The 26,480-nt window shown below is 40.3% G+C and overlaps 1 protein-coding gene across 3 annotated transcripts in view; it reads left to right on the forward strand.

Moving 5' to 3' along the window:
• Positions 1-26,480, forward strand: part of myt1lb (myelin transcription factor 1-like, b) — a 167,409-nt gene that overhangs the window by 29,014 nt on the left and 111,915 nt on the right. For all 3 annotated transcript variants that reach the window (XM_084096011.1, XM_084096013.1, XM_084096012.1), the window contains exon 2: positions 23,500-23,604. The gene's annotated coding sequence lies outside the window, so the exon portion shown is untranslated. The remainder of the gene's footprint in view (positions 1-23,499; positions 23,605-26,480) is intronic.

Consider the following 26,480-nt stretch of genomic DNA (forward strand, 5'->3'; position numbering starts at 1 on the left):
AATGCTCCTTTAGCACACTTTATCTTTGGTTAACCCTTAAATTCATCCCCTTTGCACTTTGCCACTAGTAGCCTAGTTGTTGAGGGAAGCCACTTGACTACTCAATTTTTTATACATCCCTATTGCTAAAGAAGCAGTCCAGTTATATCCATAGTAGGTAAGCTACATAATAACAACATTAATATGATATTGATATCACCAACAACTGGTGAAATAACATGAAGAACTCAAGGCAGGTCATCTTTAATAAAGTGATATCTTCATGTCTTAAAAAAGATTCACAGTTAACTCTTTTCCCATCAGTGTTTTATTTTTAAGTTGCCAGCCAGCACCAGCATTTTTGATCATATTCACATCTTTCATGGCCCCCAGGATATTTTATTGTATGAATATGTAAACAGTCTATAGGCTATATCAAAAGAAAGAACAAAGCCTCTGCTTAAAAAAAAAAAAAAAATCCAATTTTCATTCTTTTTTTAGCAACGCTTGAATGTGGGTTTAAAAAACAACATTTTGAAGAAAAAGCTGAGAAAACTGTTTTGTCAAAGAACAGAATCAGAACGCTGATCAAAACATAGAGGGAGTAGATCGAGTTCATCAACACCCCAAAGCCTCACAGTTCTTACCTCTTTGTGGTTTCAACATTTTTCTCTGTAACGTTTGGCGGTTTTGATTTATATGCTGTTGAACGTTTGATTATCAGCGTAATTGTGTGTAAGCAGTCTTGTATCCACTGCTCCTGGTTTACGCAGATCTTCTTCTTTGCTTGTCTTTAGGCCTGGAAATACTGTTCTGTTTCAGACGTGGCCCCTACTGTATAATAGTGAAAACACAGATTCAACACAGATTCAAAATCTCGTCAATGGCAGGGAAAGAGTTAAAGTGACTGATTTGACGACAGATGACTAAATAATATCTGTATTAATGTATACAGTGACAAAGAGGAGTACAAGGAACTTCTATTGCTTGTTAATTTATAAATCCAGTCCTGAATAGGGAGTTCTTGTTATTGGAAAATAATACATATTTGGCAGATGGTTTTATCCAAAGTGACTTACATTGTATTCAAGGTTCAATTTTGTTTCCTTGTTCTTGTTTTCCCTGGAGATTGAACCCCCATGACCTTGACATTGCTAGCGCCATGCTCTACTGTTTGAGCTACTGAACAAAGGAGAGACTGTGAAAGGGCAGGACCATTTGCTTTGCACATTCAACAGGGGCCATGAGAGGCATTATGACATTTCTCGGGATTATTTTATCCATTCAGTATGCAAGTTGTCAATAAAATGGATAAATATAGTATAAGAGCATGACTGAAATGGATACAAACGTTGTTCTGGTTCATCACTAGACTCAGATTGATGGGCAACTTGAATAAATATATTTGAAATGTTTGAAAAACTGACCAGATTTGTCAGAGCAAAACAGAGACTCCTGGGTCTTTGTTGGGACAGCCCAGGGTTGTATTTTCTAAAAGCATCATAAGCCAAAGTAAATCACAGAAATAGCCATACAAATCTATTACAATATTTACAATATTTGGCAGTGTCCCAAAAGCATTATAACCTATTAAGAACTTGAAAATCAAACCTTAAGTGGTACAAATGTTACGTTTTGTACATCTCTTGTGTTAAAGTAGTCCAGTTCAAGAAGATTATCAAAGGTAGATAAGTCACACAATGAAATTAAGATATTCCCTGATTTCAACAATTGTTGGTGATATTAATAAGAAGTTGAAGAACTCAAGGCATGAAGAACTTGAAAATCATTGTAGATCTACTGCTCTGGTGTAATTTTTTTTTTCAATGACATTTGGGATATTTAAAGGGAAATTGTCTAATGCATTTTCGAGGCTGATAAAAAGGATGATTATTTGCAGCCATGAATGAAAAGCAGCCATATATTTCACCTAATGTTTCAAAATAACGCAACAGTAAGTACTGATGTACCATGGTGTGAGATATTTTTTATTTCATTTCATACATTTGTTGCATTAAGTTACTTAACTCCATTGTTGGATGTTTATGGATTCACAGTAAATATCGTTTGATGCATCTTCATTCATTTTTTATCCATTTGTTAAAGATATCTTGCCACTCATTAAAGTGGTCCAAAGGTTTGAATGTGGCAGAACCCAGTTTTTTTAACATTCTTCATGAGACTCGTGACCAATATGATTTGTCTCCATGACAATTGGGTAAATTGTAGGGATGCTCCGATTACGATTTTTGCAGTCAATACTAACTATCATTTTTTGTTGTCATCATGATTGGCCGATACAGGCATTTTTAATAATTTCAGGTGATTTTTAAGTGGCATACTTAAAAGTAATGGCTTACAACTCTACAAAATAGAAAACCAAAAATTTTGAAGAAAATAGATTTTGATCATGTTTGGAGGCTTATGTTACAACACTGCTGAGAAACCCCCAGAAAAAGTGATGCAATTTATTGATTTATTTCATTATTATTACGATAGGTCATAAAATCAAGATTCGGCTTGTTCACGATCATGCCAACTGCACCTGGGCCAAACTTTGTGTTGATATTTTAAAGCAGTCAAAAGTTATAGCATTTGGAAAGATGGTAGCCTTTTTATCAAAAGTCCAAAAACCTGTCCAAACAAGTGATCTGAGTGTTTTACTGAACATAAGAACTTCTTACATGTGTAAATGCCACACCCATAAAAAATAATAATAATTGCATAGAATAAGCAACAAAAAATAAGATCCTGGTAGATGATTGACGATCTTCCAGCGCTGTTTGTGCACTCTAATATGGCACACGGTAAATCAAGACCTGTCAATCTGAGTGATCGATCCAACCCAAGCACGCTGTAAAACAGTGTCTGATTGGTCTCTGCACATCGTCCCATCCCACTATACCCGAGATCCAGTTTCCTGACATTGATCGCGACGTGTACGGATCCCGGATGTCCTATAGCTTTAGCCAAGCAGCATGTCATGTCACTCCATGAGGATTTTCTCAAGATCTCCGCATCATGTTATGTTTTATATGATCTTGTTTGAATCGAGACAACCTGCTCTAAATGAAGATGTGCAATTTACTATGGTTTTCTTATGTTTTGCAAAGTTACAAAGCAGAATGTGGCACAAAAGCCTCCTCTGTATACTGTTTACATGCGCGTTTACGTAAACTTTTTACGGCTTTACGTAATCATATTGCAATCAGTTCATGTGATTGGCCAAAATTAGTGACTACCGATCGAGTCATAGAATGTGATAATCGACCGGGACAGATCTGTGGCCGATCTATTGAAGCATCCCTAGTAAATTGGGATAAAACTGCAGATGTAAAGATGTTAGAATAACAGACAAATTGTGAGAAGGCCTTGCAGGGATGGATGCTCTAGCTTTCCTCTTTCACTGCCCATTTGAACCATCTGTAATCTGCCCTGAGGGGTTTGCCCTTCAATGCGCTTATGCAGCAGTTGCTTTGTTTCCTTGATGTACAAGTCAGGGCATTCTTCATTGCACTGGACTGTATATACACTATTGCTTTGTGTTTTGGTGTTAGATCCTTTGGGTGTAATAGTTCTAGTGTGCTGAAAGGTTTGAAATATATGGGGACATTGTGTTTGTTGAAAATCCTCTGGAGGTTTTCAGATTCTCCAGTCATTTACTGTGCGGAAAGATGAGATTGTTGTGTTTGTTTTGCTGTCCTCTTCTGCCCGTTGACAAGCTTCTTGTGTGTGTTCACTGTTTGATTTTCTGTTTAGTTTGGACATGGCATAATGTTTTGATGACAACAACCTTATTTTCAAAGATATGATAGGGATCTCCAACATAAGGGAGGAAATATAAATATCATGAAAATACACCAGGGATCAAGTAATAGGCTTAGAAGAGGTACAAAGTTTAAGTGGTGAATGTAAGATAAGGAGCCAGTTGCATGACGTTGAATTCCTGATCCTAATGCTGCAATTTAGGGTTTCAAATAGTGTACAGGAATCATGGGCACATCACCATTATTATAAAGCTTGTACACAATATTTGATTTATAGATTATACAATCTACTGCAGGAGTCTCAGAGCACAGCTATAATGGGATCATGCTCAACCAATCTTTCATTCTCACTGCTACATCTAGTTATAGGCTTGCTACTCACAACTCACGGCCTAACTACAATCATTTTATTAAAACCTCTACCAAAGACCAAACGTAAAACTTGCTGATGCTGATGGCTAATGTCAAGGAAGTATGCAGCTCCACTCCAGTAGATGTGACCATGACACATCCGAAAACTCTGATCAATTCCAGAAGTTTTGCAAAAGTAAGCTAGTTAGACCGGACATTATGGATTTCGCCTCTTTCTTAATCGTCACCACTCCATCTCAACTGTCCAGGTGAAGGCAGCAGACGTTGAAGGTCTACATGAAGGTCTTGTACAGTGGTCCAGACTTCATATGATTAGATCTCCAGAAAGGCTTGTGGAAGCTTGGCACCCTCAGACCCTTTGGTCCTCTTCCAAGTCCACATTCTGGTGACGTAATGTCATTTATATTATTGGGTAGCAGTTCTCCAGTGCAGGGTTTGCAAAATGGCACATTGGGGGCATATCACAGACACTTCTTTACCATTATATAAGTAACTTTTAACCACAGTTAGGAATGGCATCACAATATAATAATTCTGCCTGAAATCAGACGTTACTAATTTAATTGAAAAATGCTTAACTCACATATGACTCTTTGGCAACTGGCTGTTTTTTCTCTTGAGACAACCAATCGTATCCTCACTGATGCTTTTGAGATATGTACACTCTCGCTTAGAACAAAAATGACCATTATTTAAATGGCCTAAATTATCTAAAATTTGAATGTGCCCGAGCATCAGACTTTTCACCTGGTTAAATATCTTAACCGACCAATATTTAAATTCCTCAATGGAAAAAAATGACTAATATTTAAACGTCTTAATTGCCTTTGAGTGCTCAGTCACTGATATATGTGCTAGCCAACACTATACAGTATAGCTGGATCTAAATCCTGAGGAACTCTTCTAGCATTATATATTGTCATATCGCCCAGCCCTGAAACGTGTCCCATGTTAAAGTACTAGCCTATATGAAGTGCTATACATATAAATTTGACTTGACTTGGGAGCACTCTTCTGAAGTACAGTCTAGGCCAAGTCTACATCAAGTGTGCAGCAGCATCCAGATGTGATGCCCAAAGACTGTGTCCCGCGGCTCAGACTCGAACTCTCGGAGGTTGTGGTTGGGAAGAGAATGTTGGCAATTCTCTCGACCGTCATTGACAAGACCTGCCATCTGCTCCATTGGACTGTTATTACACAGAGGAACGCGTTTAGCATTTGGCTGCTCCCTTCACAGTGTGCTTTCATACTTACCGTTTTACTGCTCAAGTTTGACTCGAGTCTTTTCTGCTGAACCTTCTACCTGCCATATTTGCTGCCGTAGTAATTGTGCATGTTTGATTTCATACATCTGTATGAACTTGTTATTGTTTGCATTTTTATTTATGGACGAGTCCAAAGAGACTCGAGAGATGGTTCTTAACCCTATAAAGATTACTTTTTTAAATTTGATACACAAATGTCTAAGTCGTCTACATGTTCAACTTCAAAACTTTGCTGTAAACCCTGTTGCACGCACTCTACTACAGTCCTTCTGTCGTCTGATTGATAGCTTTGACTTTTTTAGCAAGTAAAAGGTCTTTTAGTATAATTGCACAAACGTCCCCCTTCAGCTCGTGCATCACATGTCTTTTTTGCTGTGAAATCTGCACTGATTTTTATAAAGTAAATGTAGGAATAACTTTTATATTGTTAGTAATTTTCTAGATGAACACCTACTGGACTGAAGCAAATTAGGTTCAGTTGATTATTCATATATGATTTTTTTTTAGAAAAATGCCTCTTTTTTTTCTCAGTTCTCAGTAAGGACATTCGTTAAGTACTTAAGAACTTACGTGGCATATGTATTCATAATATTTATTTATTTAGTTGTACTTCCAGTTTAATTGCAACCCAGGTTTATTGGACATTGGTGGCATTTCTGCAAAAATATACCTATACATACAATTCACTGCAGTTTCCTGCTGAAATTAAGACTTGAGGCTGTAAAACACCAACATGTCGTATTCCTTTTCACACAAATAATGATTACAGGGGCAGATTATTGATTAATAACTGCTTATTTCGTGTGGATCCTCTACTATGTTATGACCTCAAAACACTTTTACTATAGTGCATCATTTGTAAACAAATTCATTTTGATGTTTGCATCACATAATCATCTCCATATGTTTGGCTAACTTACACGGCAGCTTAGCTGATACAGCACTGCACTTTTAATGTGAAGGAAACCGATAAAAGAGCTCAAAGTCTTCTAGAAGCAAGCAAACATGGTTAATTCAGTAAAAGCATTTTCATATCACATTTGCTTTTGTTAACACTATCCGTTAGATTTAGTCCGAAGTTTTAGTGTATGTGGTAAGTTAATTCAAACGCACACTTTTTTAGCTGTTTCAGAGAATATTTAACACACTATTTAGTACCAGTAACTGTGAATTGTGCTACAAGCAATGCAATATAATTTAGCAAAAATGTACTCAAAGGCATGTTTTTTGCATGACATCTGCAACGGAGAAAAAACAATATTGCCTAAAGCACATGTGAACGTGTCACCTGAAAAGTGCAGCAAATTGTACCCGGAACAACGGATTTCAGGAATTTTTCTGAAATGTCCCATATTTCCAAAGAGCCTGGGTTGTTTTATTTATAGTTTTGTTCTTGTCACTTCTTTATTTAATTTCTTTAGGATCTTATGTGAGTACATTTAGTATAGAGTGGCACTGTTTGTTCATTCCACACATGAACCGCTCGAACACTCTGGTTTCAGCTGTAATGAATAGAGGAGCGCTGAGGAGATAAGGTGTGTGAGAGTGTGTTTGAGAGCCGCGAGCTCCCCGGGGAGGCAGAAAACTATAGAGACGTGATCCAGGACTGCCACCGTCTGAGCGTCTGGCTGCTGGTCTAGTCGAGAGAGAAGATAGATTTAAATACACTGTTGAGCAAGGGAAGGACGGGGCCAGTCACTGCTATATAGAGATATCGGGGAAAATGCTGAAAGGGGTCACACGAGAAATCAGATTTTCTTTGATCTTTTGAGATAAAAGCTGCAAAAATTGCTTATTTTGAAATCCTCAAATAATGTCAGATACTCAAGATATTAACACATTTACGAATGAAGAGGGTGTTTCTTAAAGGCACAACAGCTCCTGTTTAAACCTAAGACAGAGAGAGAGAGAGAGAGAGAGAGAGAGAGAGAGAGATTCTTAATGGAAAAAACAAATTATGACAGATTTTAGCACAAAACGGTGACTGCATGGGAGATAAATTGGCCCTATTTACTTTGTTAATACTCAACACAATTCTGTGCTGCATGTTATTCCAAAGAAACATCTAAATTATTTTTCATCGAAATGTTATAACTTGCTTCACCTCTGAAATAACCATATACTGTTGCAATTTAAACAGTAAACAGGTATTTAAAATTGATATAATAAAAAAAAGTGGGAATATAATAGTAAATAGAAATAAATGGTAACACTTTACACTTTACACTTTAACTTTACAAGATTCCAGTTGTTAACATTACTTGATACTAAATTAATTAACTCTTTCCCTGCCAGCATTAGCATTTTCGATCATTCTCACAAAACTTTTATGGCCCTCAGAATATTTTGTTGAATGATGAACATGAACATGCAATATAAAAAGAAAGAACAGAGCCTCTGCTTTTAAAACAAACAACAAAAAATATTCTAGCTTAATGCTTAGAAGCTTAATAATTTATTATCAAAACTTTAAATCATGTTTCAAAACATAGGTGGAGTAGATCAAGTCCATCACACCCCCAAAGCTTCACAGTCCTATAGCTCGTCCTAGGTCGACATTTCATTCAGTAACATTAGGCAGTTTTGATTTTATTTGCTGTTTAATGTTGATAATCGTGTTATTTTACATGTGCATAAGCAATGCTCCTATCGCTTGTTTCTGCTTCTTCTTTTCCTGTGTTTTGATCAGGAGATTCAGTACTCTTTCAGAAGATGTGTAATGTACGCCCCCTACCGTATAACAGTGAAAACACGGATTGCCGGAAAAATCCGTTAATGATGGGGAAAGATTTAACATGAACTAACAATGAAAAATACTTATAAAGCATTTATTGATCTTGTTGTATCGGTTAATATCTCATGCACTTGAGATAACATGAACTAGGGTTATTATTGTTAACTAAAACTAAAACTGAAGTTAAAATAAACCTAAAAAAATAATAATAATAATAATAATAAAATGACAAAAGCACATAACAAAATTACTAAAAATAAACTAAATATAAAAATAAACTATTTGAAATGTTCATAAAACTATAATAATACTGACATGGATTAAAGATTAAAAAATACTATAACAAATGTATTGATCATTGTTATTTAATAATGTTGGTCAATGCATTACTCTCGGGACCATATTGCAAAGACCCAATAAATGATGATCTGCTTCCATGTTCTGTTCAAAAAGCCTCTTCAAAATGGCAAACTCACATTCAGGTCTGACTCTATTTTGGTGTAAAACACCCACTTCTCATGATCCAATTAATGCAGTGTGTGAAACGACTGCCAGACCTTGATTCCTTATTGTATTACAGTTGTGGATTCAGTCTTTATGTGAGAATCTCAGCTTTTTCAAACACACTGCATGCAGACGGAGTTGTTGAGAGGGTCATCTCAGGTGAACGCTGGAGATGTGCGTGTCTCGCATGCGTGTGGGAGGCTAATGCTGCAGGCGCCGAGCTTCTCCAAACCTCCATCTGTTTACTTCAAACTGTCTGCGTCCCATTTCAGCCTGTAGTCTACTGAGCACACACACTCAAAGATCTGCAGCACCTCACTCAAAGCTGATGCACATTATATGATGTATACTGAATATTACAATTATGGTTATTAAATATAGTTAAATATGAACTGATTAATAATAATAATGTATTCGATCAAAGATCGATCATGCAGTCTGGTGGTTTAGTTTTTTTTAATTATTATTTTTTATGTATTATTATTGAAGTTGCTGCAATGCTCTGAGTATAGCTGCATATATATAAGTGTTATCTCCAGAAAATAACTTACAGCTAATATTATAATTATGACATCTTGGTTATTAATAAATGTGTTCATCTCTAGAACCAGAATCTATCAGATAAAGGTATCTGGTGTGTGTGTGATTGTCTGAGTCACTGGGGTGTGTCCCGTCAGCGAGGTGCCCGTTTAGTTCCCTCAGACGATGGGCAGGACGCCAGCGGGAGGAGCTCAGGCTGTGCATGAAACTGATGCCATTATACCAGCAGCCCTTAAATGCCTACTCATATTCAGCACATACACAAATGCGAGCTGTGCAAAGTGTCTGGGCATTTGTTTTTGTCTTTGAAATTATTTGTCAAGGCTCATATTGATCTTTTGCACTAAAGGCTTTTGAATGGTTTTCTTTTTCAGATATTAATTTATACCTAAAGATATTGAATTCAAATACTGTAGGTCTGATTAATATTTAAACAAGTAAACAAAAAACACTATTACTTGAACATGATTAGGGTACAAATTAAGCCCCAAAATGTTATTTTATTTATTAACAAATTAACAACTAAAGGCAGCACTTAAAGGTGCAGTAAGCGATTTCTGAGAACCATCATTGAACACTGTTGATATCTGAAATCAACCCAAACAAACAAACCCCTCCTTTCATTACTCTGCCCCCAAAATGCACGTACACGCAATACAAGTGTGGATAATATGGTTTATCATAGCAGAAGCGAAGCATAATAAAGCTTTGCGAAAAATTAAGCTAAGATGACGAACAAAAGACAAGGAAGAACAATAAAATGAACATATAGTACACAAGAGGAAACAAGCAAGAGTTTGTTGTTAATCGCCAGGAGCACACACTTTAAACCAATGTTACTCGCGTATGGAGCAGAAACAATGAAACCTTGTGTCCGTTTTCAGGCCTTCATGCTGAGGTCTCTCCAGCACTGGAAAGCTTTTCTAATATTCACGCGGGTCGTAAAGCTCTTGTCTGATCATAACCCTTCTTTTTTCAGTGATATTCCTCTGAACTTTTCTCTTTTGTAATGTATTTCAGCTATCTCTTTCTACAGTCTTTCTTCAAATCTCCCTCTTGCTTATGAGTGGACACGCCCCCTACTGCTATTTGGCTTACTCTCTCCTCCCCCATCATGAGTGGACACACCCCCTACTGCTGATTGGCACACTCTCTCCTCCCCCACCATGAGTGGACACACCCCCTAGTGCTGATTGGCTCACTCTCCCTCCTCCCCCATCATGAGTGGACACATCCCCTACTGCTGATTGGCTCACTCTCCCTCCTCCCCCATCATGAGTGGACACACCCCCTAGTGCTGATTGGCTCACTCTCCCTCCTCCCCCATCATGAGTGGACACACCCCCTACTGCTGATTGGCTAACTCTCTCCTCCCCCACCATGAGTGGACACACCCCCTACTGCTGATTGGCACACTCTCCCTCCTCCCCCACCATGAGTGGACACACCCCCTAGTGCTGATTGGCTCACTCTCCCTCCTCCCCCATCATGAGTGGACACACCCCCTACTGCTGATTGGCTCACTCTCCCTCCTCCCCCATCATGAGTGGACACACCCCCTACTGCTGATTGGCTCACTCTCCCTCCTCCCCCATCATGAGTGGACACACCCCCTACTGCTGATTGGCTAAGTCTCTCCTCCCCCACCATGAGTGGACACACCCCCTACTGCTGATTGGCTCACTCTCTCTTCCCCCATCATGAGTGGACACACCCTCTACTGCTGATTGGCTCACTCTCTCCTCCCCCATCATGAGTGGACACGCTCCCTACTGCTGATTGGCTCACTCTGTCCTCCCCCATCATGAGTGGACACGCCCTCTACTGCTGATTGGCTCACTCTCTCTCCTCCCCCATCATGAGTGGACACACCCCCTACTGCTGATTGGCTCACTCTCTCCTCCCCCATCATGAGTGGACACGCCCTCTACTGCTGATTGGCTCACTCTCTCTCTCTTCCCCATCATGAGTGGACACACCCCCTACTGCTGATTGGCTCACTCTCTCTCCTCCCCCATCATGAGTGGACACGCCCTCTACTGCTGATTGGCTCACTCTCTCTCCTCCCCCATCATGAGTGGACACACCCTCTACTGCTGATTGGCTCACTCTCTCCTCCCCCAGCATGAGTGGACACGCCCTCTACTGCTGATTGGCTCACTCTCTCTCCTCCCCCATCATGAGTGGACACACCCTCTACTGCTGATTGGCTCACTCTCTCTCCTCCCCCATCATGAGTGGACACGCCCTCTACTGCTGATTGGCTCACTCTCTCTCCTCCCCCATCATGAGTGGACACGCCCTCTACTGCTGATTTGCTCACTCTCTCTCCTCCCCCATCATGAGTGGACACACCCCCTACTGCTGATTGGCTCACTCTCTCCTCCCCCATCATGAGTGGACACACCCTCTACTGCTGATTGGCTCACTCTCTCTCTTCCCCATCATGAGTGGACACGCCCTCTACTGCTGATTGGCTCACTCTCTCTCCTCCCCCATCATGAGTGGACACGCCCTCTACTGCTGATTGGCTCAATCTCTCTCCTCCCCCATCATGAGTGGACACGCCCTCTACTGCTGATTTGCTCACTCTCTCTCCTCCCCCATCATGAGTGGACACACCCCCTACTGCTGATTGGCTCACTCTCTCCTCCCCCATCATGAGTGGACACGCCCTCTACTGCTGATTGGCTCACTCTCTCTCTTCCCCATCATGAGTGGACACGCCCCCTACTGCTGATTGGCTCACTCTCTCTCCTCCCCCATCATGAGTGGACACACCCCCTACTGCTGATTGGCTCACTCTCTCTCCTCCCCCATCATGAGTGGACACGACCTCTACTGCTGATTGGCCCTCTACTGCTGATTGGCTCATTCTCTCTCTTCCCCCCTACTGCTGATTGGCTAGAAGTGTCTGCTCAGTCCGATTCACTTTCAACAGCGTTTTTCAGAAATCGCTTACTGCACCTTTAACCTTTAATTGTAATATAATTTATTATTGAAACAATAATTTATAGCATAAACATTTTTAAGCTATTTACTAAAACGTACATCTTATTTCAACATAGCTGAGTTGTGACGCTGGAACCAATCTGATCTATTTAAATTAAAATTAACGGCTAGCATTTAACATACTAAATGTAACAGCAACGTACTCTTCAGCAGAGTGATGACCACAAAAACTTCAACATAACAGAAACTCTTTTAAATGTTAAACATAACGGCAATTAACACTAGCAGGTCTTTCTCAATCAGCTCTCTAGCTCCCGAGCTCGTGAATCAGTATATCATGAGCATGAATTCGGGCAGTGGTAAGGATAAGGACAGTAAAGAATGCTGGCTCACTACTGACTATGTCTTCACTGTACAACATTACTACTGGTATTTATGAACAACAGCACAGCTGATATCTTTCTGACATTATTTGTTTATATAGTTTAAAGTACAGTACATTATGATAAATACTTGTTACATATACGTGCAAGATTTCAGCCATAAATAAATTATAAATGTTAGCTAGATTGTGTTCATTACCTTTCTAGTGTGTGTTTATGCTGAAATATAATTAAATAATGGTTAGTATTTAAAAAAACAACAAAAAAACTCTATCGCGTGTCATTATGTGTAGTGAGTTGGCTCAGGTGATTTATGCTTTGTGCTTTAGCACTTCCGTTAAGGAAACATAGTGAGCATCGATGCTTTGCTTTTCACGGTGCATTGTGGGACTTTTTTAGGGAGCAAACGTTTCAGTGCCCTGGATGGATTTTTTGATTGAGAACCCTTAAAAGAGCCCTTAAAATGTCCGACTCCCTGATCAGTGCCCTAGGGAGCTGATTGAAAACGCATTTCAAAAGACAATTTAATTTACTCTTTCCTCACCATTGCATATACTACATATTCAGATATTCAAACAACAAAATATTCTGGGGGGTCATGAAAGTTTTGTGAAATTGATCAAAAATGCTGCCACTGGCCTGTGGAGAAAAGTTTCTGAAAAATAAATTTCAGTTTAAATTACACAGAATTTTAAGTTGTTTGAAATTATCAACATTATGTCAACATAATTCATCAAACAAATCTTAATGCAACTTAAAAGGCTTAATTCAATCAATAAATTAGAGCTTTTAACTTGTAGCCATTCATTTATTTAAGTTGTGGTAATAGATCCCATGAAATTCTTGTCAGAGTGATATTAAAAATGGCACAGTATTATGAGTCCTGTTCCATGTTCTTTGTAACTGCTCCTTCTGAATGACAGCCGTCTGAAGTTGGTTACCGTGATCTTTGAGGGAACGCAGTTAAATCATAGACACGTACACACAGCTTCTGCATCTCTAAACCTGTTCCGTATTGGTCTCCGTGTTAAAGTTTGAGCTGATTTCAGGTGAATATGACGGACCCACTGTGTGCTTTCACAAGCATAAATCACCCTCACCACAGTCAAGTCTCTCTCTCTCTGTTATGACTCTCTCTTTGTCATGGTTCAAGCCTCCGTTTGCTCTATTCTCTGAGGATTATCTGAACGAAACTGAATTGAACGCAGCTCGGCGGAATAATAAGGCATTCAGCTGGCCGGCCTGACACTTGGCGTGTAATTAAGGGCCTGGTGCTGCCGTTTGATGCCAAATGAAAGAAAATGGCTTCGCTCTCTCCTGCTGATTGCTGCCTGGCATCTTTCACCTGAATTTCCCGGCCATCCCGGCATTGTGCAGGCGATTGCGAGTGCGTGGGTAATTGCACAGCGAGTGAATGACGGCTCCCGTAGACTGTGTGGAACCGCATCACTGCTCAGGAAAAGTAGCGCACCACACACAGGCTTCATGGTGTGCAAAATAAGGTGGGTCAGATGACTTAGAGAATCAGCATTAAAGTGGCTGATTATAAATGTCATTTAGGAAAAATTGCAAGAACAGAATGTGATCTCATGGATAGTGAGCAGCACACATTTGCTGTTCTTTATGCTAACTTCATTGGGCTAAATTAACAGGAAGTGTTCATGGAGAAGGCAATCCCATAATGCAAATACACTGAACAAAAATTTGGGATAAGGTTTTCACTTAGAAATTGCTAGTAAATTTCAGAAATAATTGATAATAATTAATAATAATGGCCAGTAACACACTGAATTAAACATGACATTTTGTAGTAGAAAGACTGGAATAGTAATATAAAACTTAGTCCAATAATCTTTATTTTATTTACAAAATCTTTTGTACAGTGTTTTTGAGCAAGAGTTGAGCATTTCTACAAAAACTTATATTACACTGTAAAAGTGGTAACCTTACAGCATTTTTTTACCTGATTGTTGTATAAATTAATACATTCAGTTATGTTAAGTGTCAGTTATGTTAAGTAATATTTTTATTTTTTATTTTAATAAAACTAGATAATTTTTTTAGGTGTAGAAATTTACACAACTTCTTATGGTTTCATTAACTTCCTTGTCTTTTCCAGATCTGGAAATTATCATTTTAAAAACTGATATTTCCAGCTTTCATGACTGTGGGAACCCTGTTTAAAGTAATGTTTTAAATCTGAATGTTAAAGACCCTTAGAAGAAAATCAAACCTAGATTGTGAAAAATACACATGAATGCATTTCAGCAAAGGGATTTCCAAAATATTATCCGAAAACACCTTCTAATTAAGACAATCTCTACACTCTCTTTACGCAGACGTGATTTAGACAGACGACGCTTCCTCAGATCATCACATAAAAGAACCTCAGATGCATTCACAAATAAGACCTCTCACATGCGGTTTCATTAAACACTTTACTTGTTTGTGTGCTTTCTCTGTGCTTGTCAATATTTTGTGTGTGTGTGTGTGTGTACCTGGAAAAGCCTACATTTGTACAGTATAAAAATCTTTACGTCTATGGAAAGTCCCCATAAAACATTAAAACCCAGTGTGTGTGTGTGTGTGTGTGTGAGAGAGAGAGAGAGAGAGTTTTGATTGGGTTGTGATCAGCACAGCACCTGCAGTTATGTACAGACACACTAAATAAGACATACACATAAACGAAGCAAGGGAAATTATTACATTGCTGAATTTTGCTGTAAAACTTTTTGCACGCAATCTACTATGTGCCTTTTGTGTGATCATCACAGCTGGCCCACCTTTACAGGTACTCTGCCTTGCCCCATCTGTGAGCCAGTGGCATCGCTCTCCTCTACTTCTCTCCTCCTTTCAAGCACTGTCCTTCTCCCTGGGCCAGCTCAAGGCTTGGCTTCATCTCTCAACAATACAAGAGTTTGGTGGCTACAGCCGGTCATCAGATGGGTTTCTTGTTGTTTCGTCGATTTAAGCCCATAACACCTCGGGAGGACTCGACAGCAGATCCAGCGTCCTGGATCTACCCCTGCTGACCACCACCCAACTCTATGCCGTTTTTAGTCCTTCAACAGGTTTGCTCTGCCACCGCACCTCCCGCTGTATCCAAATCCAATTAGATGCTGTTTCTGCCTGTTCAGTGGCATTGCCTATCAGCCGTTTCCTGGCCATCCCTTCAATCCCCAACAATCCAATGGTTCTCCAGAGCGACTGTCCAGCAAAACCTCTACAGCCGACCTCTACTGGTAGATTCCAGGCCCTCCATCCTTTTTGCTGGCTCTCGAGGATAAGGCCTTGATATTTTTTAAGCTTGCGCTCATGTGCCTCCTCCATCCTCTCTTCCCAGGGTACTGTTAACTCTATGAGCACCACCTGCTTGGTACCTCTAGACCAGAGGACAATATCTGCTGCTTCTTCTGGTCTGCCCGCATCTCCCAGTCATTTGCTGAGGCCAGGGCCCCTCTGCTCCTCCGTCCTGTTGCAGTGCTCTCTCCTGTCCTGACGAAATGGATAAAGTGGTGACCGTCGGAAAGTTGTTTACCCTTCTTCCTTGCCTGTTCCACACCATCCGCCAACCGAGACAGGATCTTATCATGACGCCACTGGAATTTCCCGTCTGCCAAGCATGATGAAAGCCACTGGAATTTCCTGTCTGATGACATGATGAAAGGACATGCTCAAGATTGGCTGGCTTTCCACACAGCGTGCAGCTGGGGCACTCTGCCATCCCCCAAATATGGAGGTTTGATGGAGTAGGCAGGACATCGTAGACAGAACACATCAAGAACTTAATCAGACGTCCTTCCATGGTCCAGATGTCCTGCCACGTCAGGGCCCTTTCTCGTACGCCCTCCCACCTTGTCCAGCTGCCCCTGTTTTTTCATGGCAACAGTCTTGACATGCCGGGTTTCCTCCTCTGCTTTATGGACATCCCTCTGCACCATGCCACGGCGTTCTTTTGGGTCAGCTTTTTTTCCAGCTCGTTCTGGTGAAGCAACCCAGTCCAAGCCTGCCCAGAGCTACTGTCCCAACGATGTCAGCATGATGCAATCGATCCTCAGCCTCCGTCAGTGCTCTGCTGGCAGACCATTTACAACCTGTCCTGACCACAATACCTGCTTGGCGTACTCTTTCATCCTTACTGTCTCGCAGCATCATGGCTTGGCATGTCTTTGTCGCTTTATACTCCTTGACCACTGATGTCACTGGCAGCTGCAGCTTGCTGCCTGTACTATACAAGCTAATGGAGTAGAAGCTTCTTGGGACGCCCAGCCACCTTCTCAAATAGCTGTTAATCTTCCTTTCCAATCCCTCGACGGTAGAGACAGGTATCTCATAAAGAAGCAGAGGCCAGAGCAGGCTAGGGAGTACACCGTGTTGGAACCCCAGGCCTTATACTTACTGGGTAGGCCACTCTTCCCTAGGGATGTCATCCATAAAGTAATAAAGTAATACATTTATAAAGTAAATGTAAGAATATTTGTTTTATATTTGGTAGTAATACTTCAAGATGAAGACTTACTGGATTGAAGCAATGTATGTTTACTTGATTATCAATACATAATTTTTAGAAAAATCATGTCGAAATGTGAGTATTAAATATTCATTTCAGTACTCAACAAAAAATTTAGATTTTAGATTTTGTCTAAAAAGGTTCCATTTAACTGTTCCATTTAAATATATATATTGTGACGGATCGACTGCCTCTCCCTGGTCATCAGCGCCACCCCGTCCCTTAACTCGCCGCTCTTCGCCAGGTTCCCGACTGGAGTGGGTGTGATTGGAGAGGAGGGGCGCTGAAGAGGAGAATTGCCGGCGTGTGATGAGGCACACCTAAAGAATATGAAGCCTCATCACCGCCGCTGTTAAATGCTGCTCGTGCCTCTCCTCAAGAGAGACCGGTCTCTTCCCTGTGCATGCACGCTGGTGTCCTTGTGGATCCAGGAAGGGAGCGCGGAGGGATTCCCGCGCCGTCCAATATGTGAGTCGCCGGACCCGTGGTCCAGAATGGAGAATCATGCGTGACGCCGCTGACGGGCTAGGATGCCAGGCCGCTATTCCCCTCAGTTGTCGGGGCCTAGAGAGGACAAGCCGTGATGCCGAAGCCACCGCCCCTCGTGCCTCAGACCGAAGAGAGAGAGAAGTGCGTGTGACCGCCGGACACCGCCCCCTTACCTGGACCCATCCCATCTCTTCACCATCCCATCCTTCATGATTACCTGGCACGACGAGGACACCAGATCCTCTTTTGTTTTCACATTTTATTTCCCCATTTTTGGATCATTTTATGTTTATTTGCTTTAATAAATGCCTCTCAGAGGCCTGACACCACTCCCACTGTGTCTGTCGTTTGCTCCTCCCGCCACAATATATATATATATATATATATATATTATTCAGACTATTAATTCATATGTCAGGCTTTACAGGGTTAATAATCATTTGACACTTAGCTAACTGGCAAGCTTCATTAATAATAAAATGATTTATCTTGAAAAATCTGTCATGGAAACTTGTATAAAGATAAATTCAATTCACATTTATTTGTATAGCGCTTTTCACAATACATATCATTTAAATGCAGATTTACAGAAAATGCATGTATCTACATTACATTTTAGAGTGATCTGTTATCAGAGGTGACTTAGTAATGTCCATATTTCAGAAATAAACATATACAAATCACACAGATAGCAAACATCATGTATTTATTTAAACAATGTATTAATTTAAGGCAGAAACCATGAGCTCATTGAAGTAATGAATACATGTTGTTAACAAAATGATAAGGATATATAGAAAAATGTAGCATGTTGATTCAGAGTTGGCGTCATCTGAAGTCCTGTCAGGAGTTGGCGCTGTCTCTTCACAGGTGTTGGGCATCTGAAGTCTTCAAAAGAGGATGGATCCAAACTGGAGCTAACGTACTCTCTAGTTACCTCAGGATGGGCATCCCAAGAAAAAACAGAAAAGCAAATGGAAAATAATAGGTGTAGCTGCTGTTCGTAACATTAAGCAGATAATCATGTGCATTTGATCTGATATAACTGGAGTATAAGGTTATGAGATGCATTATATGAATGCTTGGCTAAAGAGGTCTGTCTTTAATCTAGATTTAAACTGAAAGAGTCTGAGCCCCGGACATTATCAGGAAGGCTATTCCAGAGTTTAGGAGCCAAATGCAAAAACGCTCTCCCTCCTATAGTTGACCTCTGTGGTCTCTGGATGGAGGATTTAAATTACCTACCTCCAGCGGTAGTTGACACTATCACTTCAGCTAGAGCCGACTCTACGAGGCACACTTATGATTTGAAGGGAAGCCCCCTGGAAATGCTGATTGTCTCTTTGCTTTCCTTCCTTCAAGAGAGCTTGGAGCGGAGGCTGTCCCCCTCCATCTTGAAGGTGTTGCCGCCATTGCAGCTTATAATGATGCTGTTGATGGCAGGTTACTGGGAAAGCACAATCTGATCATTAGGTTCCTGAGAGGTTCCAGGAGGTTAAATCCTCCCAGAACATGCCTCATCCCCTCCTGGGACCTCTGTGGGGTTTTTTTCGGGTCTACAGAGAGCTCCCTTCGAGCTGCTAGAGTTAGCTGAGCTTATAATCCTGTATCTAAAGGCAGTGCTCCTGACTGTGCTTGCTTCCTTCAAGAGGGTGGGGGGCCAGCAGGCATTTTCGATCAGTGAATCATGCCTTGAATCCGGCCTGGATACGTGCCAAATGTTCCCACCACTTCTTTCAGGGACCAGGTGGTGAACTTACCTAGTTTTGTTGGCGTACCTTGCCTTCCTCCTGGGCATTGGCGCATGGTGCCTCTTTGGCAGACATCTGCAGAGCTGCGGGCTGGGCGACACCAAACACATTCTCAAGATTCTACAATCTCCGAGTGGAGCCAGTTTCTTCCCGTGTGTTGGGTTCAAACAGTTAATGTACTGGAAGGCTGGCTCGGTGTCTCTCTTGCAGTGCCATTCCCCTTTAATGGGGGGATACAAGCACCTACTTGCTCTTTGAGTGAGTTCCCCACTAGGCGAACCCTGAATTGAGTTCCTCCAGCATCCTTCGGTAGTCAGATGCGGCGGAGGTGTCTGACGCCAGTACCAATACCTGTGTTCATGCCCTGCCGGTCAGCCCTTGTACTGAGCTAGATGGCCATGTGAGCAGGGAAATACATTACCCGTGTATTTCCCTGTATTTCTGCTCTGCCCTGTCTCTGTATCGGTACCCAGCAAGTGGTAGAAGCTCCTCCCTGGTTAGGTAGGGCCTACCAAAGAGATCTTCCAAATGTAGTGCTGCTCCACGGGTCAGTCCATACGTGTAGCCACCACACATTACCTCCCTTCGGGCAGGGTGTGGCCTCAGTAGCGTCCCTCCCCATTGGACTTGGCATGTTTCCCCAGCATTAACAGTACTGGTCATGGCTGAACATCTATGGGAATTGAGATCCGAAGCACTCTTTCACATGAAATGTCATGATAAAGGAACAGCAGATTCCACCATCTCCAGAGTAGGCCCTGTCCCTTCCATCCCGTTTGGTATGGAGGACTACCCTTTGGACTTAATTGGGGCGCTGGGTAGGTTACGACATTGTGAGTGCAGTTGCCAAAAGGGCACGCCATAGTTTGCCAGCATCTGCATCTCCAACACTAGTAACACAGTTAGGGACCCCAATACATCAGTACTGACGTAACGTCGAACGTGACTGACTGAATGGGAACGTCTAGGTTGCTAATGTAACCCCCATTCCTTTAAGGAGGCAACAGAGATGTTACGTCCCCCTGCCACAGCCCTGAACCACCACTGAATGGCTGGAATCCCTGTCTCGGCTCCTCAGCAAAACTTGAATAAAGTGAGTGATGCCGGTTCTATTTATACCCGTATGTCTGGGTAGGTATGACTCGGCATACAAATCTCACTGGCCAATGTTCATTGGCTCATTTTGTTACCACTTTGAGGTGATTGGGCTACCAGGCCAGACCCCAGTACATCAGTGTGATGTCCCTTCAGGGGACAGGGGTTACATTAGTAACTTAAGCCCATTTCACACAGCGTGTTGATCCCGGAAAATTGTCATAAAATTACCAGAATTTTTCTGTGTGAACGCAAACACGTCCCTGGATTGTCCCGGAACGCTCCCTGTGACAGCAAAAGCCGTATTCAGTGCCGTAAGGGTGTGTCATAGTGATGACGCTGAGATTGTTCACCAGCTTAGTGGAACGGTACGCAATGTGCTAGTTTATGATTGAATCAGAAAAAACTGCACAAGTGTTGTTTCTCGAGAGAGAAATCGCAGATCATAGGCAAACTTAAGATGCTGTGGAGAAATTACACATCACATCGATGCCACGTGTCTTTACGGAATCTTTACGGGATGTGTGTGAACTCGCGCACAGATTCCGGAAAATCACTGGCAGTGTTAATGAACCAAAATCAAAGGACCCCGGGACAAATACTCTGTGTATTTCCTGGAATCTCTGTGTCAAAAGGCTCTAGACATTTTTACACCCTGTTTGAAATTTTCATTAAGTTTTGTTCACAGATTCTTTTTTTGCATGCTTTATGTGTGGTTTCCTGGTTTATTCTTACTGAATTCTGCATTGCATGGTCTCGATTAGTTGTTTTCCCATTTGCCAAGTTCTTGATTAGTTAGTGGACCACAACACCTCACTGGAATAAATGACATATGTTAAGTCAGATTCTAATTGGAATCCCTAAAGGCGTTTGTTGTTTTGTAGCATGGAAACTATGCTCTCAGCTCATTCACAAGGGTGAGGTTGTCTGTGGATCGATTATAAGGGCAAAATCTTGATGAATAAGTAGTATGACTGCTTGTTAATATGAATATGTTTTTATTGACTGAATGTGTTTTATTTTAATGTGACAGCGTTTGTTCGTTATTTTAACCCTTTGGTGCTCCTTGTGTGATGGTCAAAAAAGACTTTATTTTTTATTTACATTTTTTTTATTTGAATGAAATTAATGCACTTTATTTTAGTTTAATAAAGTTTTTTTCATTCTATGCACCAAATTATATTTATGCAGTAGTTATAATCCATTTATTACCTACTAACCACTTTTTGAGCATTCAGCTGCAAATTAAATTTCCAAATTAAACTGCCATAAATCTTGAATGCTTTGGAGCACAGACTTAAGTTTTATCTCTTTTTAAAGGAGACACTTAGCATATTATTGCTGAAGTGAAAAAGGAAAAGGTGAAATTAAAGAGAGCTATAGAAGTTTAAGTTTATTGTTATGAAAAATGCTCAAAAAACTATTTTCAAATTTTATATGAAATGTATATTTTCCAAAACATGTTTTACTCAAAGCCATGTTTTACTCAAAGAAAATCAAAGCCATAAATCTAAACTATACAACTTTACAAACACATTTTCAAGATTAGTAATATTTTTTATTATTAAAAAAAAGAAATGAATACCTTTTAATTTAGCAAGGACACAATGAATTTATCAAAAGTGACAGTAAATTATTTTTTCCATAGTTTGTTAAAAATAAATAAATCATTTTCAGCTAATTGGTGTTCTTTTGAACTTTCTATTCATCAAAGAATCCTGAAAAAAGTATCACAGTTTCACAGTTTCCACAAAAGAAATATGAAGCTACACAACTTTTTTGAACATTGATGATAATCCGAAATGATTTTTGAGCAGCAAATCAGCATATTACTGTAGAATGATGCTGAAAATTCAACTTTGAACAACTTTGAATAAATTACATTTTACATTATATTCACATCGAAAACAGTTCTTTTAAATTACAATAATTTTTCACAATATTACTGTTTTTACTGTTTACTTTTTATCAAATAAATGCAGTCTTGAAGAGACTTCTTTCAAAACATTCAAAAATCTCATCGAGCCTAAACTTTTGAACAGTATAAGTAAAGTGACATAGTTCTTGTTAGACTCTTGTTAGAACCGTGTTGAGTTTAAAACTTGAGTCCGCAAGCCAAACATTTTGTTACATTGAGCACTCTCATAAAGTCATGATCACATTCCACCCCAAAATATAAAGGAAAAACTAGATTTTTTTATTAATTATTTTATTTCAGATTATGAACATGTTTTTATACACATATAATGTGTTTAATAGTTTAATTTTCCAAATAAGTCCTGCTTCTGTATGTTTTTAAAGTGTTTTCACAAAGGAACACTGGCAGGGAGCCTTGCAGCTCTGATATTAAGCGTGCTATCAGGCTCCCGGAGGGGCTCTTCATTGTCCCACCACACTCCACTGCAGCACCACAAACACATCATTTGTTACCAACTGCTTCACTGGTTTTAATTAGTGTCTCTGAATGCTGCCGCACAACAGAGGCTCGAAAAAATCAAACGCAACTGCTCCAAATTTGTTTGTATCTGCTCCAGTTTCACCACACAAGATCCTCCCTTCATACAGCCAAATACACAAGAGCTGTTTGAGTTTCTCATCTTCCTTCAAAATATTTTCTCTGTCAATATCATACTGTAGCTGAGCTGGCAAACGACATGTTTTTGTGGCAAACGCAGTGAGGAAGTTATATGCCTAATCCCGCTGCTACGGAAAAGTTAACATAAGACAACAATCGTTTGATTTGGGAAGTAATGGGATCTCATGACCTCATGGGGTCTGTAATCATGTCTATTATGTTTTGAACAAAAAGAAGAATCATATGGAATATCTTTTTTTTTTTATGCTTAATTTAAAAAAAAAAAAAATTATTTTAAAAACTGTAAACTCTCATCATGATCATCATTGGGAAAGCAGCATGAATAGTCATGATTTTTTGTGCTTGAATGTGAAATAAAGGCAGTTCCTCTCTCAAAAACTGCAGTTTATTTCTCTCTAAAATAGAGCTGAGAAAGGTTAGTTGAATGATCTGTCATATTCTATAGGACGTGGGGTGATGTACTGTAGCTAATGAGCTGTAGAAAGATCCAAATTTACCATTGATTTCTCACTTATTGCAGTAACTTAAGATATGTATGTGGGGAAGATATTAAAGCTTATAGAAAATGAAATTGGAGGAGTGACCTCTTATCAGTTGTCTAACATAGAGGGCCGTGGGGCAAACAGAGGTCTGAACCAAAGAGCAATTAAACCGGCAATTACATCAGGTACCACTGCAAGCTGTCTGTCTGTCTGTCTCTTTATCTATCTGTCTGTCTGTCTGTCTGTCTGTCTGTCTCTTTATCTATCTGTCTGTCTGTCTGTCTCTTTATCTATCTGTCTGTCTGTCTGTCTATCTGTCTGTCTGTCTGTCTGTCTGTCTCTTTATCTATCTATCTGTCTGTCTGTCTGTCTCTTTATCTATCTGTCTATCTGTCTGTCTGTCTCTTTATCTATCTGTCTGTCTGTCTGTCTTTCTATTTGTCTATCTATCTATCTATCTATCTGTCTGTCTGTCTGTCTTTCTGTCTTTCTATCTGTCTGTCTGTCTGTTTGTCTGTCTGTCTGTCTGTCTTTCTATGTGTCTGTCTGTCTTTCTGTCTGTCTTTCTATCTGTTTGTCTGTCTGTCTATCTGTCTTTCTTTCTATCTGTCTTTCTGCCCATAGACTCCTGCACAATAAACAGAAGCAACACCAAACAGACTTACAAAAGTCAGGACTCCTTTCCTTTTGAGGTTTTGAACACGCCCCTCATCTGCCATTGGTCAGGCAAACAGATAGTCCCGCCTTAGACTCACGCCATTGGTTGAGTCTCTGCTGCTGGATGCTTTGAACATATTCAGTTATGACTCTTACAAACTTACACAATTTTATATTTGACTAACAAACTCTATTTAGTTAAAGTAACTTACAGTTTTTCTCCATTGGTTTGGACCATTTCTTGAAACAGAAATTACATTCTAAAAACTCTAAGATCATTTGGCAAAACAGTCTTACAGTTCAGCACAACACTATAGCTCACTTGCAAAAGCTCATATCTCTCCTAAAACTGTTCACTCATGCTTCAAAACTAAATTTGTTTCCCATATAAAAAGTCAGTGCCACGAAAATGGCAAAGATCCTTCTCAATTGCTTTGGCTCATTTCTTGAAACAGACCGGACGTTCTCAACACTCTTGGTGCTTTTGCCAAAATAACGTGGATGGTTCGGCACAATACCATGGTTCACCTGCAAAAGTTCATACCTCTCCCAAAACAGTTCACTCATGTATCAAAACTACATTTCCTTCTCATTTACAGTTTTTCTCCATTGGTTTGGCTCATTTCTTGAAACAGAAATGACATTCTCAAAACAACATGGACAAACCTCCAAACCACTTGGCAATTGTTCACAACAGAATTGAATTTCTCATTCATTTCATCAATTTGCAAATGTCTAAGTACATGTCTCAATGTCTCAGTACATCTTTGCAAATGATTAAGTACAGGTAGCCTACATTTAGCACAATTTCCAAGTGAATAGATCTTGTTGATCTAAACTGATTGTTGATTCTCAGTCTAATGGTTTTTCGCTCCAAAACATGTCAGCGTCATTTCATTGTATAAGTCATCACATGCACAATAGTCTGTTCAATTGTCAAAATTAGTCAAAAACATAATACCATGAATACCATATGTGTGTGTATATATATATATATTATACCATATGATATTATTGGCCTATTGGCCACCGGGCCACGGTGGATGTCCCAGGCCAGCGAGGGGGCAATATAACTATGTGTGCTGCCATATCTGAGAATGGTGTGGCCACTCACATCCCCAGTCTTGGCCCATACAATACACAGAAGCTCCTCATCTTCTTGGACCACTTTCATTTTTATTTGATCCCTGAAAATGAGAGAGGTCTCGTAGGGCCTCACCTACCACAATATGCCATTGTATGGGACAATGTGAATTTCCACCGTGGCCCGCTCATCAGGGCCTGGTTCACTATTCATCCAAGGATGGTCATGGTGTTCCTACCACCTTACTCTCCTTTCCTCAATCCTATTGAGGAGTATTTCTCCGCTTGGAGGTGGAGAGTGTATGAGCATCGGGCTCAAGATCAGAGGTCCCTGCTCCATGCAATGGACGCTGCGTGTGAGGATATTACAGGAGCTCAGTGTAGGGGATGGTTGTGACATGCACGCCGTTTCTTCCCTCGTTGCATCGCAAGGGAGAATATACGCTGTGATGTGGACGAGAATCTGTGGCCAGACAGACAGCAGCGTGTGGATGGCCAGGAGGGTGAGGACAGCGACCAGTGAAGAACTGTTAGTTGTGAAACTCCAGCTTTATTTACAGCACTGTAGGCTGCATATAATTTTCATTGTTTTTTGTTTGTGTGTTTATATTACAGTATATTATGCTGTATACATTTTCTTTTTACTCTGATGTATGGAAGTTACTTTATGTGTGTGAATGATAATGGTTACAATTTCCTTGGCAGTATGAGTGCAATGTGTGATGTCAAACCTTGGAGGCTTACTCTTACCCTAAAATCCTATTTCTTTTTTTCAGTTTTATACACAATTGCATTCTGTTAGCTAGACATAAAAACAGTACAGTAACCACTGTCAGTGAAGGACTGGGCTAAGACTGAAAGGTGGACACGAGGGATATTTCAATGGTCCTCTGCCATAGTGACAAAACATCTAAACATTTTGCCTTGCAGTGCTTACACAATGCCAAAGGGACGAAGCATTTTGGGGGCACTGACTGTTTAAATGAGAAGGAAATTTAGTTTTGACACATGAGTGAACTGTTTTGGGAGAGGTATGAGCTTTTGCAGATGAACCATGGTGTTGTGCCGAACCATCCACGTTATGTCACGGAATGGATGAATGTGAGACGAGGATTCAAATGCAGAGGAAATGTATTAACCGGCAGACAAGGTACAAACTCAAAAACTCAGATTGCAAAACGGGAAGGAAACACCAGGAACAAGCAACTAGGACAAACGAACCAGCACAGGACTACAAACACAGGGAGGCTAAATAGGGGAACAAACAAAGGAGGGTAACGAGAAGGGCAGGTGGAACAAATTAACCAATAATCGGATAACA

This window comes from Abramis brama (assembly GCF_963993115.1).
Source record: "Abramis brama genome assembly, chromosome: 21".
NCBI classification, from domain to species: Eukaryota; Metazoa; Chordata; class Actinopteri; order Cypriniformes; family Leuciscidae; genus Abramis; species Abramis brama.